The sequence below is a fragment of the Sciurus carolinensis genome, unplaced genomic scaffold (genome assembly GCF_902686445.1).
Source record: "Sciurus carolinensis unplaced genomic scaffold, mSciCar1.2, whole genome shotgun sequence".
Lineage (NCBI taxonomy): Eukaryota > Metazoa > Chordata > Mammalia > Rodentia > Sciuridae > Sciurus > Sciurus carolinensis.
In genome coordinates, this window is record NW_025920143.1 from 687,530 (window position 1) to 705,055 (window position 17,526).

General features: G+C 48.6%; 1 pseudogene; it reads right to left on the reverse strand.

Moving 5' to 3' along the window:
- LOC124974319 (TSC22 domain family protein 2-like) overlaps window positions 1-17,189 on the reverse strand; it is a 33,822-nt pseudogene extending 16,633 nt beyond the window's left edge.
- Between the last annotated feature and the right edge of the window lie 337 nt (window positions 17,190-17,526).

The window sequence follows — 17,526 nt, forward strand, 5'->3', positions numbered from 1 at the left end:
TTGACTGTGGAATTCCTGGCAGTAGTTTCCCTTCCTAATTCTATTTTTTTGTTGTTTGGTTCATATTTAAATAAACATTTCCCAAGGAGATGCCACTGAGCAGCCCAGAAGCTGCCCTTGGTGTGTGGGGACTGGATGGTCCCCAGGGAGCAGCTGCCCAAGCAGTGCCCACAAGTGGAGAGGGAACAGGGTCCTGCAGACCTTCCTGCTCTCAGGCCCTGAGGGCTCTCACCCCAAGGTCCCTCCCAGCTCACCCTCACCCTGCCCCCAGCCCAGAGCCTGACCTCTGAGGGCAGTTCCCTGCCATCTCCCTAAAAGGGTTGCAAACTTAAAGCCCTGAGTGACAACCTCAGGTCCCTGCATCCAAATCCAGTGCTCTTGGTTTTCACAACTGTATCCTCTCCTCTGACCAGGCTCACCAGCTAACTGGACCAACCCCCTAATGGACTGGATCATGTGGCATTGCCAGTAGGTGAAGTTCTTGCTACAAGGGGGCATGAAACCCATTCCTGAGTATTAGACACTCATCCAGGGATACAGAGGCTTCTTCCTGTGCAACTAGGCCAGTTCCAGTTACTGTAGAGCTGAGGGTCCTTCCACCAGACATCCAGGTTCTTTCCAGTCTATTCCTGACACAAGACTGCAGCAGAAAAACTAGGAATCAGGCTCCTCTGCTGAGGCTCAGGTGACGGATGGGGCACCACGTGTCCACGCAGCACCTGCAGAATGGGAGTAACACAAGACTGCTCTTCACCAAAGGACTGTCCTAGTCAGGCCAGGACGAGCTCCCACAGCCCTCCGAAGGACCATGAGGCAGGTCCAGCCAATGTTGGCCAGTTCTCCAGTTCTGCAGAGCAGGTGCTGAGATGTGCAGTGGGGCATAGGGCATGAATTGGAGATCAACTCCTGTGAAAGGGAGAAGAAGCAGGAGTGGGTAGAGAGCACAAAGCCCCCACCAGCTCTGCAGGGAACGTGGGAAAACTCTGGCTGGCCAACTTGTCCTCTGTCAGGAGCAAAAGGCCAAGTCTTTATATGCAGTCTCATCAGACACAGCTGCCCCAGGAAAGGCACCACCATGTCTCTGTAGGAGATGCTAGCTGGTAGCTGCCAGCTGATCACACACCCCAGCCACTGGGCAGCAGAGGGCTCCAGAAAGGCCCATGCCTGGTTCTACCACCCCAGCATTATCCTTGCTCTGCAGGTGAGAGAATGGAGGCACAAAGATGTTGTCCACTGCTCCCAGGGTCGCTCAGCTGGGTAGCAAGAGCCCCGGGGCCCCTGGGACCCCCAGTGTGAGCTCCCGCTCCACCCTCTACATCACACTGCCCTGTGAATGTCACATGGTTCAAACAAGATGGTGCCTGGGAAGAGCTTAGCCTCCTGTTGCAGTTCAGCAGTGCTCCTTATATTATCATTGTCAGTGACCGTGCAGGAAAGGGGTAGAAATGACACCACAGAGGACACTGCATGGGAGGGCGTCCTTTGGCCATTACAGGAGAATACCTTAATCTCCCTATGTGCTCCTGTATAAAACAAGGTCAGACCTGGCCCTGAGCCCTAATGTCCAGTTGCTCTGGTTCTGTTATGCCCTTGGGGACCAGCATGGCTGTGTGGTGAGCTAGAAGAGTGGTTCCCCAAAAGGAAAAGCACCGCCTGGTGAGGGTTCTGGAGTTCAGGCCCAGCAGAGCCCTCCCCTGACACCAGCTGTCTCATTAGTGTCACAGCCTCCAGGGGCTGTCAGCAGCACCCCAGAGGAAGGAGGACATGAGAGCCACACTAGAATTCGCCTGCACCCAGTGTTGACACCTGCCTCAGCTGGAACTGAAAGAGCCTGCACAGGGAAGCCCAGACTGCCCTTGGTGCAACTCTGAGAAAACATGGAGGATGGACACTGTGCCTCCTGCAGAAGTGCCACCTCTCCTGGATGAAGAGCCTGGAAAGTATGGACTGGTGAACTGATATGGTCATCCAGTTTGGCATTCCTGGCAGGATTCTTGACCAGGGGGTCAGATGAGCCCTCCAGGTCTGTGAGTAAACGCACTGATGGCCAGGATGGCAGGGCTGTCCTTGCTGACTGCAACAAAGAGGAGGAATGTCGTCACTTCAGTCACCTTTTGTAAGCTCGGGCGGGCGCAGCGGGCTCAACAGCAGGACCAAATGTAAACTTGGCAGGTCTCGGCGGGCACAGTTAGCAGCCAAATAAAATGGGACAGAAAAGTGGCTGAAGCAAGCTTTATTGGAATTTGACTCTCGAGCGAAATTCCCAGATCCCCGGGGACCCGGAGAAAATAGCACGTGGCCCTGGCTGCCCAGGGGTTTTATAGACTAGGATGGGAGGGGGTCTTGTTGAGTGACAGGTGGGTGTGAAGGGTCAGTGGAACTTACCATCCACCTTGCTGCGAACTTTCTGGTCACCTTTGGCGGGCTGGTCTTTGTTCTAGCTGCTCAGCTTTGTCCCCTATAGTCGCCTAATTTCTGACCTAACACTTTTGCTCATAAAGCAGGAGCTGTGGGGATGGCAAGAGCTGAGCACCTGGATTGGGTGGTGGTATAACCAGCTCTACTGCTCTGTGGAGCCCAAGTTCCTCTCGCCCGTTTAGGACTTGGGGGTGGGGGTAGTCCCATGCTGCAGCCTGGCTCCATGTTCTTACCACTGACCCCATCCTGCAGGCACAGCCTTCCCAGGTTGGAATTGTCTTCTCCATTTCACAGACTTGAAAAATAGAGACTGAGCAATCCTAAGATCTTGAAATTGCTCAATGTCAGGCAGTCAAAATTGGTGGAATTGAGAGGATAAGACCAACCACAATGCAGAGCTGAGAGGACCTGCCACGAGTGGGCAACTGAAGGAGGAGTGAAGATCCACACAGCGTGCCTGGCAGCTGCAGTGAAGCAGAAGCACATCTCCAGCCAGGTGGGACATCCTGAGGATAGGATGTGCCTTAGAGTGGGCTTCTGTGTGCCTCCTTCAGCATGTCCACAGGGGTGGGGGAGAGTTGGCCCTGCTTAAATGACCAGGGAGAGAGAAAAAGTGAGACCATTCCTGTATCCATTTTACAAACAAGAAAACAAAGTCAGCAGTCTACCTGAACTTGAAGAGATGGAATTCTGGGTCCAAAACCAAGGTCTTTGTCTCTTGTTAATAAAATTGGAACTGTAGGGCAGTCTCCACTCACCTCATGGTGGTATTTTAAGGATCCTGAAAAATCGTATATGCAAAGGAACAGATGGGGGATTGTGAGTTGGGCCCAGCACAGTGACGGGGACTCATCACTGGTGAAGCGGTGCTGATCAGTTAGGTCATCTCCACCTAGGAGACAGGCCTGATGCATTGCTGTTGCATAGCTCTGCACTCCCCTTGACCTGCAGATCATTCCAGGCACTTGAGGTATCAAGCTTATAGGCCAGACAGCAAGCAGGGCTGTGCTACGGTGCTCAGGTACAGTATGAGGCTCACAAAGAGGGTGAGTGACATGAAACCAAATAAAATCCAGCAGGATGTATGCAAAGATCTGTATTTAGGTTTTCAAAAAATCAATTATACAAGCACAAGATGGGAGAGATGCAGGTTTACAAATGTCTTCATGAAAAAGCAGGAAGGATTAATGACTGCCGTGTGACACCATGGCAAGAGCAGAGGGACTCTTGCTGCCTCCAAGTCTCCAGAAGGAGGTCCACCTGCCTTGGAGAAGGATGCCCCACTCTGGGCAGCACATCTTCAGAGGTCAATTAACACCATGGATTGCATTCTGAAGTAGGTAATGGAGCCAACAGAGAGCCCAGAACTTACATCATTTGAAGAGCAGTTTGACACATGGGTTGGTTAATTCCAAGGCAGGACTGTGTGAAGAGGCACAGAGTTATCCTCATCTGGGGAGGAGGGAGCAGACTTCTGTGCTGCCCAGGGACACTGTGACTGAACTTGCACAGGGTCCATGGTGTTCCAATGTGACAAGGACCTTTCTAACATGTGGCACTGTCCCCACAGTCTGCTAAGTCAGGGAATCAGGAAATGTGAAATGGAAGTAGGCGGATCATCCACCTCAGGCCATGGGGGTCCCTGCAGTGGGAAGTGCGGTCCCAAAGAGCTCCGCTTGGGACTGCCCAAGGTGGCCCTGTGGCCCAAGGGCACCCAGCATCAGGCCTTCCACCTTCAGAAACAGACTACTCCATCCCATCTCCAGCCTGAGTCCTGGTTTCACTTTGGGCCTTACTGACAAGCAGGAAGTTAGCTGGCCACTGCTGGGGAGGTTAACAGGCCTGAGTGGCTCCCAGGTTAATCACCCTCCAGTCCAGCACCCAGCACACAGACCCTGCAAGTGTCTATGGTCCTGGTCTCACCTCACTGCTGGCAAGAAACAAGGCCAGCACCTGGCCTCTGGGGAAACTTTAATAAAATACAGCAATAGAGGTAAGAGAGATTTGCATGTAATGGACTTATTTATTTTAGCTGCTCCTTGTTTATTTAGATATAATTGGGGCCAATTACCTACTTTCTTGGCATATTTGAGACTAGAGACACATCCATCTTGAAGTTGGCTGGCTCTTGCCTCACCTGTGAGATGGGGCTCCTTGGCGTTCCTTTCCACTTACACTCATGGACTCTGCACTTTCTTTTTTTTTTTTATTGTAAACAAATGGGATACATGTTGTTTCTCTGTCTGTACATGGCGTAAAGGCATACCATTTGTGTAATCATAAATTTACATAGGGTAATGTTGTTTGATTCATTCTGCCATTTTTTCCCTTCCCCCCCTCCCCTCCCACCCAAAATCGCATACAAAAACATATTAAAAAGATAGTGCACCATGATCAAGTGGGTTTCATCCCAGGGATGCAAGGTTGGTTCAACATCAGGAAATCAATAAATGTCATTCACCATATCAATAGACTTAAAGTTAAGAATCACATGATTATTTTGATAGATGCAGAAAAAGCATTTGATAAAATACAGCACCCCTTCATACTCAAAACACTAGAAAAAATAGGGATAGTGGGAACATTCCTTAACATTGTAAAGGCCATCTACGCTAAACCCATGGCTAATATCATTCTAAATGGTGAAAAACTGAAAGCATTCCCTCTAAAAACTGGAACAAGGCAGGGATGCCCTCTTTCACCACTTCTATTCAATATCGTCCTTGAAACTCTAGCCAGAGCAATTAGACAGACCAAAGAAATTAAAGGGATACGAATAGGAAAAGAAGAACTCAAACTATCCCTATTTGCTGATGATATGATGGTATACTTAGAGGAACCAGGAAATTCCACCAGAAAACTTTTAGATCTCATAAGTGGACTCTGCACTTTCTAACTGGAATCACCCTAGTGAAGTGATGGGGGAAGATCTTGGTATGAGTTGACTCTCAATTTTAATTCCCTAGGGAGCTCAACCTCTCGGTGACACTTGCAAGATGAAAGGAGATAGAAAGAATGAAGAACCCACTTCTGCTAAGCCCTGAATAGTAGAAAGAATGGAGAGTTCCAGAACAGTCAGGTGCCTGGCACGTGATGTAATAAACACAGGGCTTCCTCTTTCAGCCTGGTCACAACCCACTGTGGCCATTCTTGGCAGTGGCAGCCCCAGGATCTGCAGGACTCTGGAGATGGGAGATGGCTGGAGTCACGGCACTAAACTCAAGGAATGTTCCACCTCACTTACAAAGCACCAATTATCAGTGGATAATTGTGAGGTCCAAGGTTGGTGGACACTCCTGGAGCAGAAGGATTTGTGGAAGGAGCCTTGGGGGGAAGCAGCACCCACTCTAGGTGTGTCTTCAGGGAGGAGCAGGCTCCTGGGAATGCTGAGCAGCTGGAACACTGCCGGAGAAGAGTGGAACAACAGGGAAAGGGGCACAGGAGCCCGTGGAGTGGCTCCTCACTGAACCACTGGGGATGATTCAGATTTGAACAAAGGTGAGGGTTGGATTAGGGTTTGGGGACGCTGGATCTGAGAGCAGTGATGACCCAGAGAGATTGCTGTGGCTGGGGGAATGCTGGAAGCTGGACTCTGTTCTGGCTCATCTGAACTGCCAGGAATCTGCTAGTCCACTTAATAAATAGTGCCTGGCCATCCAAGTCAGGCCACAGAGAAAAAATATCTATAGGAAGAACGTTATGGGTTGAAATGTTTCCAACACCCAGCACCCATGAACTTGACCCTGGGTGGATACTGGGTCCTTACAAAATGATCAAGGGAAGATGAGGTCTTCAGGAGGGGCCTGAGCCATAGGACTGCTATACAAACACAGAGACCATCTTGAGCACAGGGAGAAGGCTAAGGAAAGACAGAGATCAAGGTCAGTGTGATGCTTCCACCAGTTAGGAACACCAAGGTTTGTCAACAACCCCCAGGAACCAGTATGGGACTAGAACAGATTCTCCCTCATGGCCCCCTGCAGGAAACAGCTTCTCTGAGGTCTGGACCTCAAATGGCTAGACCAGCACAGGGAGTGAATAACTGGCTGTGGTGTGACTAACAAGTGAGTAGCACTTGGTTCAGTTGGTCTTGGACACTAACATAACTACTCCCCTCTTTCCTCCTGTCAATAGAAGGCCTATCTCCTGTCCCAGGGGTTGACCTCAGCTTGTGCCACATCTATTCTGTGGGGCTGCCTTATTCCTGCAGGAAGAAGTCAGTCTCTGTTGAATCTGCTGCTCCTCCTTATGTGGTGATCACAGTGTTTGGTGGCAGTATAGGACCCTTTCCTGGTTTACAAATGGGTACCCCAAGTTTCAGAGACAACCTAAGGTGCTTGCCTGCGGAGGTCAGGCAGTGGATGGGGCTCAGCTGCAACCGTGGTGTAAGAATGATCAGCAATGGGAACCAGCCCCCTCTTAAAGTTCTGCTCCAGGGGCTTTTAGTTTTAACTTCTTCGGCTTGGTTAGTAGCATCTACACAAAGTGCTTTTCAAAACACTTTACATTTTACCTTTTTTAAAGAAATGAAGTATTTTCATGGAGAATCAGGGTCATGTGATATTTTTCACATGCCACAAAGATTTCCAGCTTGATGGGCACAGCCTGCTTCTCGAGTGGTAGTTCCTTGCCCGCTGCATTTGGGCTTTACATCTCTGTATCAGCCCTGGAGAGTGGTGGCTCTGAAGTATGAAGCCCATACAGGGAAATCCAGGTCCACCAGCCCAGGCAGAGTTGTCTCCTGTAACTGCACAAGTGCTGTCCTGGCAGGCGAGCTGCTGGATGTGTTTGCTCTTCAAAGAGCAGGAGGCAATGTGGAATTTGAGGCTGGTATGTCGCGTGCAACAGAAGTGTATGAGTCACTCTGCGCTGGTTTGACCTCCCATAACTAAGACTCACCACTAGAGCTCCTGAAATAGAGTCCAGTCCCACTCGGATGTGAGACCCCAAGCAGTCAGACCTGAAGTTGCCCATGTTCCCTTAAACCAAAGCAAAGCATGGAGACCAAGTAGCTGGTGTACACTTTCTTGGGGCTTGTACTGGTAAAGCACAAATGAGTACAACCAGAAGGTGTGCTTCCCCTAGGAGAAGATGAGGAGTCCCATTCTCGGAGTGGATGAGGTTACCTCCTGCAAGGACTCACTGTAGCTGAGTGACTGGCTGCACCCTGGCCTGCCTCTGCCCTCTGTTGTTCCATTCATCCATGCAACAGGAGTTCACAGCTCTGACTGCCTAAGAGACACGGGTTACATGCTGGAGGTGAGCCTGAGCATGGATTGGCTCGCACCCTGGACAACAAGACACGGTAAGCAAATAATGATGGGCCCGGGGATGAGTCCCAGCATACCAGTGCTGCACAGACATGGCCACTTGATTTCAAGAACAGTCTTGGGGAAGAAATGAAATTTGCAACAGCCCTTGGAAAAGAGGTAGGTCCACATGGGATAGGAATGAGGAAGGGCATGGGAGGACCTGAGAACAATCAGGCTCTGAAGACCTGGAAGGATGAGCATTCAGGTCTACATTCTGTGTCTGAATATGACTACTACAGCCTCGTGTGAGTGACATCATGCAGTATGTGACCTTCTGTGACTGACTCACCCCACAAACTGTCTTGAGATTCATCCCTATTGCAACCTGTGGAATGTCCTTCCCTTTCCAGGTTAGGTAATACACACTGTAGATCTGTAGCATATTCTGCTTATTCTCTCATCCTTTGATGGATACTTGAGTTGCTTCCACCTTTTGGTGATTGGAATGCTGCTGCTTTGAAGGTCGGTGTACCAAGACCTGTTTGAGACCCTGCTTTCAACATTTTTGCATGTGCTCACAAGTGGAATTGTTAGATTGTATGGTAATTCTCTTTGATGTTTTGAGAAATCATATTGTTTTCCATAGAAGCTAAACAATTTTTGTTTCTTTTGATATAGGGTTGACAATTTCTCAAGAGTGCCATGAGCATCACCATCATCACCATCATCACCACCACCATGACAGGAAACAATTCTTACTATTTCAATTGCCCTCATCTTTACTTCATTCTTTGCAGTTTGTTCAGCCATATGTAAAATGTCCATCACTTATTTAGAATGGCAACACTTATCAAAAAGTTGACTTTCTTTGGACATATTCCGTCATTAATCATCTTCAAATGAGTTGTGCAGAACAGAATTGAACACTTCATGTAACAAAATACAGTGTGGTTGAAGAGCTATTTACCACTGCTTGCCTAACCCTGCTAAAAAATAGATGCAAAAATCTTGGCAAAGTCCAGGCATTATCAGGTAAAAACAGTCCTCGGGTTGCTAAATTCAGTTAGTCCTCAACATGTGCTTTGTATCATTACTGCCTAAAAAAGTTCAGAAAACATTTGTAAAATGAAATTATAGCAAAGAGAACCTAGAATATGTTGAAAGGAATTTTACCATATATGTGGAAAAATTAAGAATTAGAAAGCATTAGATCATTTTATAGAACTATAGTTTCCTTGAAAATGACAACTTTGAAGGTCTGAACTGGGGAATGGGGGCTATATAAACATGATGCCTGCCTACCAGTTGTGTAAATGCTGTGCTCACCTGCTGTGTAGCAGGCACCTCAGCAGCTTCACATTCGTTTTCTGGAATCCTTATAATGGCCTTTCAGATGTGATTATCTCATAGAGAAAACCAAGGCTCCAGGAGGCTCAACAGCCTGCAGAAAAGACTAGGCTTCCTTAAAGGCTGGATCAACAGAATATGATATGCTTATTCAGGCTTCTTTTCTGGATTCTTCCTTCTCTAGTTATTTATCCAGAGCAGGTCTAGAGACAGCAAACTTGGTGGACCCTCTAGAATTAAATGCCTTTATTTTGCTCTCATATCGGATGCTATTTTGGTTGGGTATATAATTCTAGGGCTAAAATACTTCTTCCTCAGAATTCTGGGAATATTATTCCAGTGTTTCCTACTTTTTAGTGTTGCTGCTAAGAAGATTCAAGTCAATAGAACTCTCGACTATCATCCTTTCTCTCAAAGCTGTTCACCAATTCTCTTTGCCCTCAGGACTCAGAGATTCAACCATAATGAGACAGATATCCATCTTTTCACTCAGCTTCTCCATAGTCAATCAGAAGACTGGATGTTCCTTCAGTTCTGGCAAATAATCCCCCCTTGCTTCTTGCTTAATGACTCACCTCTGCTCCCTCTGCTCTCCTGTGCATTGGGTGAGGCTCTCCTGAGACTGCACCTGTCTGACTCCAGCCTCCCACCTCCTGCTCTGTCTGGGCAACATTAATGCTGTTCTATGCTCTGCACTGGGCAGGGAGTGGGCTTTGGTCAGTCCAGCTCTGGCAGAGGCTGCTCTTCAATAGCTACTCTGCGACAGCTTCTGTAGCCCCCAGACCCTGAGTGCTGCTGGCTTCCATCCAGAGCCTTCTCCTCCTGCTTTTCTGGATCAGGCCTCTTTTTTCAATCCTCCACTCTTTTTGTCTTTCTGAGATTGCATTAAATTTCTGGTCCACTATTCTTGTTTCTCTTCCCAGTGATTTCCTAGATTGCTTTTTACATGTTTTAGGCTATTTCATGGCATTTGTGACTGTCTCCTGGTTGTAGAAAGGATGTGCTCAGTCCATCACATGGCTCTTAATTCAGTTGGTGTTTTCACTGTTGATGTAACACAGGGGACAAAGCACCAGTGTTCGGTAAGTTACCGCTGAGGCCAGTTCTATTTATATGACCCTGTTGAAGCCCTACAGAAAACCTGGAGCATTCTACATGGATAACTCAGCATCAATTAGTTCAGACTTTTTTGTCATGCTACATTGACAGCAAGTTTTTCATGGATGGGTCAGAAATAAGATGAATTTGCTCCTCTTCCCTGTCCTTTCAAATACAAATCTCAGTAGCACAAGGTGACCTGACCATCCAGGAGCCATTTTCAGTAACAAGCGATGGTGTACCATGGAGCTATGACTATAGAATTAAGTTTTTACTTTCAGCACAGTTTTATTTTTCCCTGCAATGTTTAATACAATTTCAGTAGTGTCAAAGATGTGTGTGAAAACTGATGCCATTCACCCTCGTTTATGATTCCAAAGGAGTGTGAGTGTGTGTGTGTGTGTGTGTGTGTGTATGGATGGATGTGAAGTTTATAATTGGATCCCATCAATAAATTTTACCATTACATAGTGTTTTGTTTACTGTTAAATCTAATCAGCTTGTCAAATAAACTCTGTCCATTATAATATGATTGTAATTAGTAAGACCAAAATGTAAAGGTGGCAAACCAAACAATGATTGTTTCCAACACTCCATGGCATTTTGGGGCTGCATTTGCCTGCTCTGTAGCATGGACCCCTGTCCCCAAAAGCGGGGGGAGAAGATGATGTTCCCAGGACGCATGTACCTTGTACAATTCGTGTGACTTTTCCATTAAGAGATGGCTTGGATTGGCTCAAACTTCTTCAGAGTTGATTAGTTCTCCATCTGCCCAGCACCCCACATGGCTGTGATGAGAGTCATGCAGGGGCCAGGTAAGGAAGGAGCTGGAGAACCAGCAATCCCATGTTCCCCAGAGGGATGTTCCATGGCAGGGCGGCAGTGTCCTGTGGCTGCTGTAACAGAGTACCACAGACCTGGTCACATGTGTATGCACAGTTAGCATCCTACAGCTCCGAGGTTGAATCTGCAATCAGGGTGTCTGCAGGCCTGCGTTCCTCTGAAGGCTCTGTGAAGACTGTACTTCTGGGCCACCAGCATTCCTCCACTGCCCCCTCGTCACTTCATCTAATTGCTGCCTTGTCCCCTCTGTGGCTACTAGCACAGAGCCTTCTAGCCCCTCTCCCAAGGACCCCCATGACTCACCAAGTGCTCCCTAAAAATGCAGTATGGTCTACCATCTGTACCAGCAAAGTCCCCTCTTCTAGCAAGGGCCACGTTCAGGCAGGAAGAGGGACATATCGGGCGTTGTTTAACCTAGCCAAGTTAGTTTCCCCTAACCAAAAAATCCTGGACTTCAAAGTGAAAGCAAAACCCCCACCATTCCCTGCTTCCTCCCTTGGCCTGTAGGGCCAGAGTTGATACCCTGGGCCCCAGTCTGAGCACCCAGCTTTTTAGGGCCCCGTCCTCACCAGAGCTTTCACTGCTGAGGTCTGAGGGGGGCAGGAGGTGGGTGGGCCAGGGGGCCACGGAAGGCAGGCCCTGGCGTTGTGAGCCTGGTGCACCACATGGGGCCCACGACACCACAACATGCAGCCGGGGGGTTGCCAAGAACATGCTCCCACAGCTGGGGCAGCCACATCCTGGTTCTGGACAGCAAGGCTGGCCTTCCTTGGTTTCTCCTGATGGAAGAAGGGGCGTGCGGCTTCCCGCCCTGCCACCTGCATCCCATGGCAGTGGTGAGCTGGGCTTGCTGGGCCCAGCACGGGGCCATATTCAGGACCCAATTTTCCCCGAGTCATGTCCCTCACCTCTGGTGGCATGCTTCATGGAAGCAGGGAGCAAGAGGTTCCTGCCATGACTAACAAAATAGATTACAGAGACAGCCACTTATCTTATTTGTCATCTTGCCAAAGGAAGGTGGCTCTGAGATTCTAAGGACTGAGCTGAGGTTCAAATGCACAGCCACGAGGTAACAGCATACATCCCATACATTGCCATTCTGCACTGATGCTCCAGGAGAATGAGGAACCATCCCTGAGCTCCTGGACCATAGGATGGGTCTTGGAAACTGGGACCAGCTTACCTATAGTCAGATAATGACCCAGGAGGAGGGAAAACTGGTTCCAAACCTTAACTACAAATCCACTTTCCATTTCCTTTGTGCTTTATTTTCTTTCTCTTTTCCCTTTTTCTTCTCTTGCACAAAAGTTGGTCCTTTACAAGAATGCTTGTTGGACTCCGTTAGCTCTCATGTGTATGGCACATGACATTTAAGATCTCCTCCAATGCTCTATGAATTACGGAGACTTTAGAAGTGAACACCTGTGTGTGTGAATCACATTATTTGAAGAGGGTAAAATGAAAGGTATGCAATCTCTGCCTGTCTCTCAAGAATGCTTAAAATTATGTTGAAATAATTAAAAATAAATATAGAAACAGAGAAATGAACGGAGCCCTCGCCTGCACAGACCAGGTCAACGTTTGGCAGCTAATGCACACAGCATGCTCATGTCCCTGTGATGGGTATACGGTGGTCTCCTCCAGCCCTGTGGCAACCTTTCCCCAGGGTCCTGGCCTCCCTTTTCAAGACCTGGCACTGTAGCCGTGACAAGTGGCCAACTCAGCAATCTGATGGTGATCCAGAGAGCAGTAGGCTCTGTGGGAGCATCTGTTAAGTTGTTCCTGGCTCCAGTTCAGCACTCAGTGGCAGGACCTTTGCTGCCAGTCATGAGACTCGGCATCACCAGGCGGCCCCCAGCAGAGCCCTGGAGGGGGAAGAGAGGAGGGCCTGCTGAGCCCGCTCACTCCCACTCTCTACTCTTCTCCCCAGTTTTTTTTTTTTAATGAATACACAAAATTGTATTTATAGCACATCTCAGGGCACATTATTTAGTATTCACAATTTATCATAAGTCATTAGCAAACCACAAAAATAAAAACCATTAACCAGATAGATACACACACACACTCACACACACACAACACTAAGGGATCCCTACAATTAGGTCTTGAACTGCAGTTGACAGTTCACAATTGTGGCCATTCATGGTAGTTTCTGGAATGTGGCCACAGAGTTCACACAGGTCAGCTATCTATGGAAAGCAATCTCTTACTGTGTTCCTTTTAGGGCCAGTGATATTTCACACCTTCCCCCATTTAAAGGAGTCTGTTCGATATATAGATAGTTTAATAGAAATTCTGTACCATTTAGTCACTGTAAAGATGGCTACACAATTCTTTATGATCTATATTTTCAACCATTGTTATATCTACCAGATTACACAAAATCAATTTGAAGAGTCTCAACCACTAATCATAAAAGCCTTTCTAATAAAAATGTCTAAAAAAGGTATCAACTTCATGGTAATTAACAACGTAGTCAGCAACTAATGAAAAGTGAGAACTTTTGCAGTACAATCATCAGCCCTTTCAATGGTCTAACATTTAAGATAGATTAATATAAGACCTGGTCCATCAATATGAATGACCTTGAAATTGAACTTATAGAGTCTCATATTAGGTAATGGAACCAAAAATCACAAAATTAAGTGTTTGATTAAAACTCACACCAATTTTTTTTTTGTTAATCTCTCATTTTCCCTCCTTTTCTCAAAAAAAGATTGCACTTACTAAAGTCTTAAATTTACAAATATTTCCTTGGGATCTAAAGGATTTATCATCTAGTCACAAAGTTTGTCATAATTACTCAGGACCTCTCATTCCAATTTATTTTACTTTGAATAACTACAAATAAAGCTTTATGCAGAATTCAAGAAAATGACCAAAACTAACATATTAAAATTGAGATTTTTAGTAAAACTGTGGTTTCCTCAAAAGCACCCATCTCATAATTAATCACATGCCAGGAAAACTCTCTGACTTCAAACTTAAAATTTTAAAATGCCCTCTCTTTTACAAAGGATTTTCATTAAAAACGAAAAAAAATTACTGTTTCTACCTAATGGATTCAATCCTTCACCAGGTGCATTGGTCCTGTGATTAAAAAGTCAAAAGTGTAAGATTACATCTTGGAAACTAGCATGTTAAAAATCAATGAAAGGCTAAAACAAAAATTAGAAATGTACATTTGATAAGAAACACAGATTTTAAAATACTGGGGTGAGGGAGGGAAATGTCATGTTTAAAACAGGACTACAGACATATCAAAACCCTTGCACTAGATTAACTGCTGCAACTACTGATATGGTAGTATCTGTAGTTCAAACATTCAGGTGTCTGTGAATGAGATTCTTGAGATGATCAAATTTTAACACAGTGAGGACAAATAAATGCATCTTTGAGGTCAGAACCTAAAGAATACATTTCAAGAGTCAACAGATGTCTCTGCTTTGGTCCATAAGATCATATTAAAGCTCTGAGGAGTATAATCACATTTACAAACTAAGAAACGTGTGATGTATTTTTCATTCATAGGTGTACTTGTGTATGGAAAGGAGGGTGGTCTAGAAACCAGCCATTACTTGAAGAGATATGGGGCAGTGTACAGAAACAGAGAGGTAAATAAAAGGTTATTTACCAACTTATCAGAAAAAATTCGCATCTGGCAGCTAGAAGAGGTTAGATGCCTTTCAATTTTTACCAAAGGTGAAAAAAATGAACTCAATCTGAATTTCAGGTTTGTCCTTATATATGAAAATGGGAGCATCTATAAAAACAGATTTTTCTAGGTAGCTTGTGGAATCAGTTTCTTTACTTGGTAGTCCCATCCATGTAAAGTTTCTCAAAGATTAGCTAGCTGAGCTCACATGTGGGGACGACACGGCACTACTCTCTAAGAGTTTCTCAAGTGGAAGAAAGATTCCCCACAAGCAAATCACCTATAAAAGTAGATGAACTTTGAATTACAAAAAGCAGAGAAGATGAAAGAATTCAGTGAGCATTTTTCAAACCAACAAAAGTCTATAACAAAAATAAAAGGCTAATTAGAAATGTGAAGTTAAGAAAAGAATGTGAAGATACTAAGAAACAAAAAGTTTTAAGATCTCATTGTATTCTTCTACATACCAATTATTTTAAAAACCCACAAAAATAACTTTGATGGTTATTACACATCTAAAGTGGTTTAACACATCCGAAATGAAAAAACATAACTTCCCAAAGCTGCAGACTATGCTGACGCTTGGCCAAGCATTCCTATCCAATATTTAAAATAAGATCTCCATACCTGTCTTCATCGCCATCAACAGGAATAGCTATATGCTGAAGACAGAGGTTGTTCATAGGTGTTAACTGGAGGGGGTTGGCCAGGCCATCTGCAACAGGAGGCTTCACAATAGGCTTATTTTCAGCAATGAGAGAAAGTGGCGGTTGAGGTAGGGGTTCTGATTTTCTTCTAGTATCGTCAACTTGCCCGACTAAACGCTGGGTCTGAGTCTGCAACTGGCTTAGGTCAGACTGTGGTAGACTAGTTGGAGCGCTGGGAGTTGCCTGGGGTTTAGGGCAGCCCAACGTGCTGGATGACACTGCTGCTCCCACCGACAGGCGTATGGCTACTCAGCTGCTGCAACTGGGCCAGAGGCGCGGGTATATTTGGCATAGTAACAGAAGTGGTAGACACACTAGGCACGCTGGGAGAAAGCGGGCAACGCTGCAGGCACATTTGGAACTCCGGGCACCACGGTGTGAGGGCCACCAGGCACACCTGACAACTTACTGCTGCCACCGATCTGCGACGGAGGAACCGACTGGGGCTGCACGGCCCTGGCAGGACCCAGGCCTGGCTGCACCACGCCTCCCATGGCAGCCAGGGGCACACCAGCCTGCGGACAAGGCACAGCCTACCCGCCCTGCGCAGGTCCTGGCCCCGGAGCCACAGCTTCACTGGGCTGAGAAGACTTACCTTTCAGTTGCGGCGGCTGCTGAGGCGGCCAGGGTAAAGCTGGCCCTGGCGGAAGGGGTCTTTCTGGCGCTGGTGGACGAGGGCTGCGCTGGGCTTGGCGGCTGCAAGCCCGACACGTGCTGCTGCAAGTACTCGCTCTGGCCTGAGGGCTGGACTGGCAGCAAATGTCCGAGCGGCATCTGAGGCTGGGGGTATAAGTGCGCTGGGTGCTGCGCTGCAGGGATGCCGCCGGCCAGGCCCGGGTGCGGAGGCAAGGACAGGGCCGGCTGCGCCAGGTTCGTCGGCGGCAGAACCTGTGCCCCGGGCCCCGAAGGGGCGCTGCCCGGCCTGGCACCTGGGAACTGGCTTGGCTGTGTGACTGCCATCCTTGCCTGCGGCCCCGCAGCTGCTCCGGCGAACAGCGGCAGCTGAGCGGAGCTTTGAGCCACAGTCCCACCTACGGGCGGCGGCGGCTGCTGCTGCCCGAAGCTAAAGTTCTGCGGCTGGGCCGGGGCAGGCTGGCTCAATTTCTCCGACGCGGGTAGCTGTGACACAGCAGTCAGGGAGTTGTCAGTCCTCTAGTCGGACCCGGGCGCCCCCTGCATGGAGGCCACCACCACCCACCCACCCTCCGGTGGCGCCCAGGCCGCTGTCCCGTTCAGCGGTCTGGTCGAAAATATTGCTGTGCCTAAAGCAGTCCCTGGACGGGTCAGGACGCTGCTGTCCCAGTCCTGCTCATAGTACTCCATGCACGTCCATCTGCTGCGGCGGTAGGGCTCTCCGCTCTCGTGGTCCAGGTTGATCACCCGAAAGCAAGAACTGCAAGTGGTGGGGGGCTGCGCTGGGGCTGCAGTACCTGGTCTGCTGGACGGGCCCGCCGCAGAGGGGCCTCCCTGAGCCCCCATGGTGGGGGCCGAGATGATGGCCGCCGCCAGGGAACTGGCGAGCGCCCCGGCCACGCTCTGGGCTGAAACAGCTCCTCCTCCATTGGCGGGAGCAGCCGCCGCGGCCGCCAGCTGCCCGTCCAGGAGGAGGTTTGGGGAGACAGTCCCGGGGGTCTCGGTGTCCCCGACATTGTTGAGCGTCTCTTCGGAGGAGCTGCGCTCACAGACCTCCTTGGGGCCTTAATCCATGGCCCGGGAAACGTCGAATATCTCGGAGGAGACGTCCTCCGTGTGAGACTCGTCCCGGTCGTCCAGGCTCTCAGTGTCCTTGGTGATGCTGGTGGCCACTTGGGCAGTGGTGATACTGTTGATCTGGAAGCAGTTCTTCTTGGCCAGCATCTTGGACATGGAGAAGAAGGCTGGCGGGCCCCTGGCACCGCTGGCTCCTCAGGAGCTGGAAACCGCAGAGGCGGCGCTGCGGGCCCCCGCGGACAAAGTCCAGTTCGCGCTGGTCTGCGGCCCACCGCCTGTGATCACCAGCTGCTGCGGGCCACCCAGCGAGACATCCTCTGCCTCTTCCTCCTGCTATTGCACTGCGGGCCGGGCCCCTCGCCTCTCCGGCGGCTCCGCCTTCCTCTTTGATCCGGCTGCCGAGGTGCCTCGATTCAGCCCGCAGCGGCAGCCAGAGCCCTCTGCGCGGCGCGGCCCGCAGGACGGGCATGGTGGGAGTGGGAGGGCGCCGGCG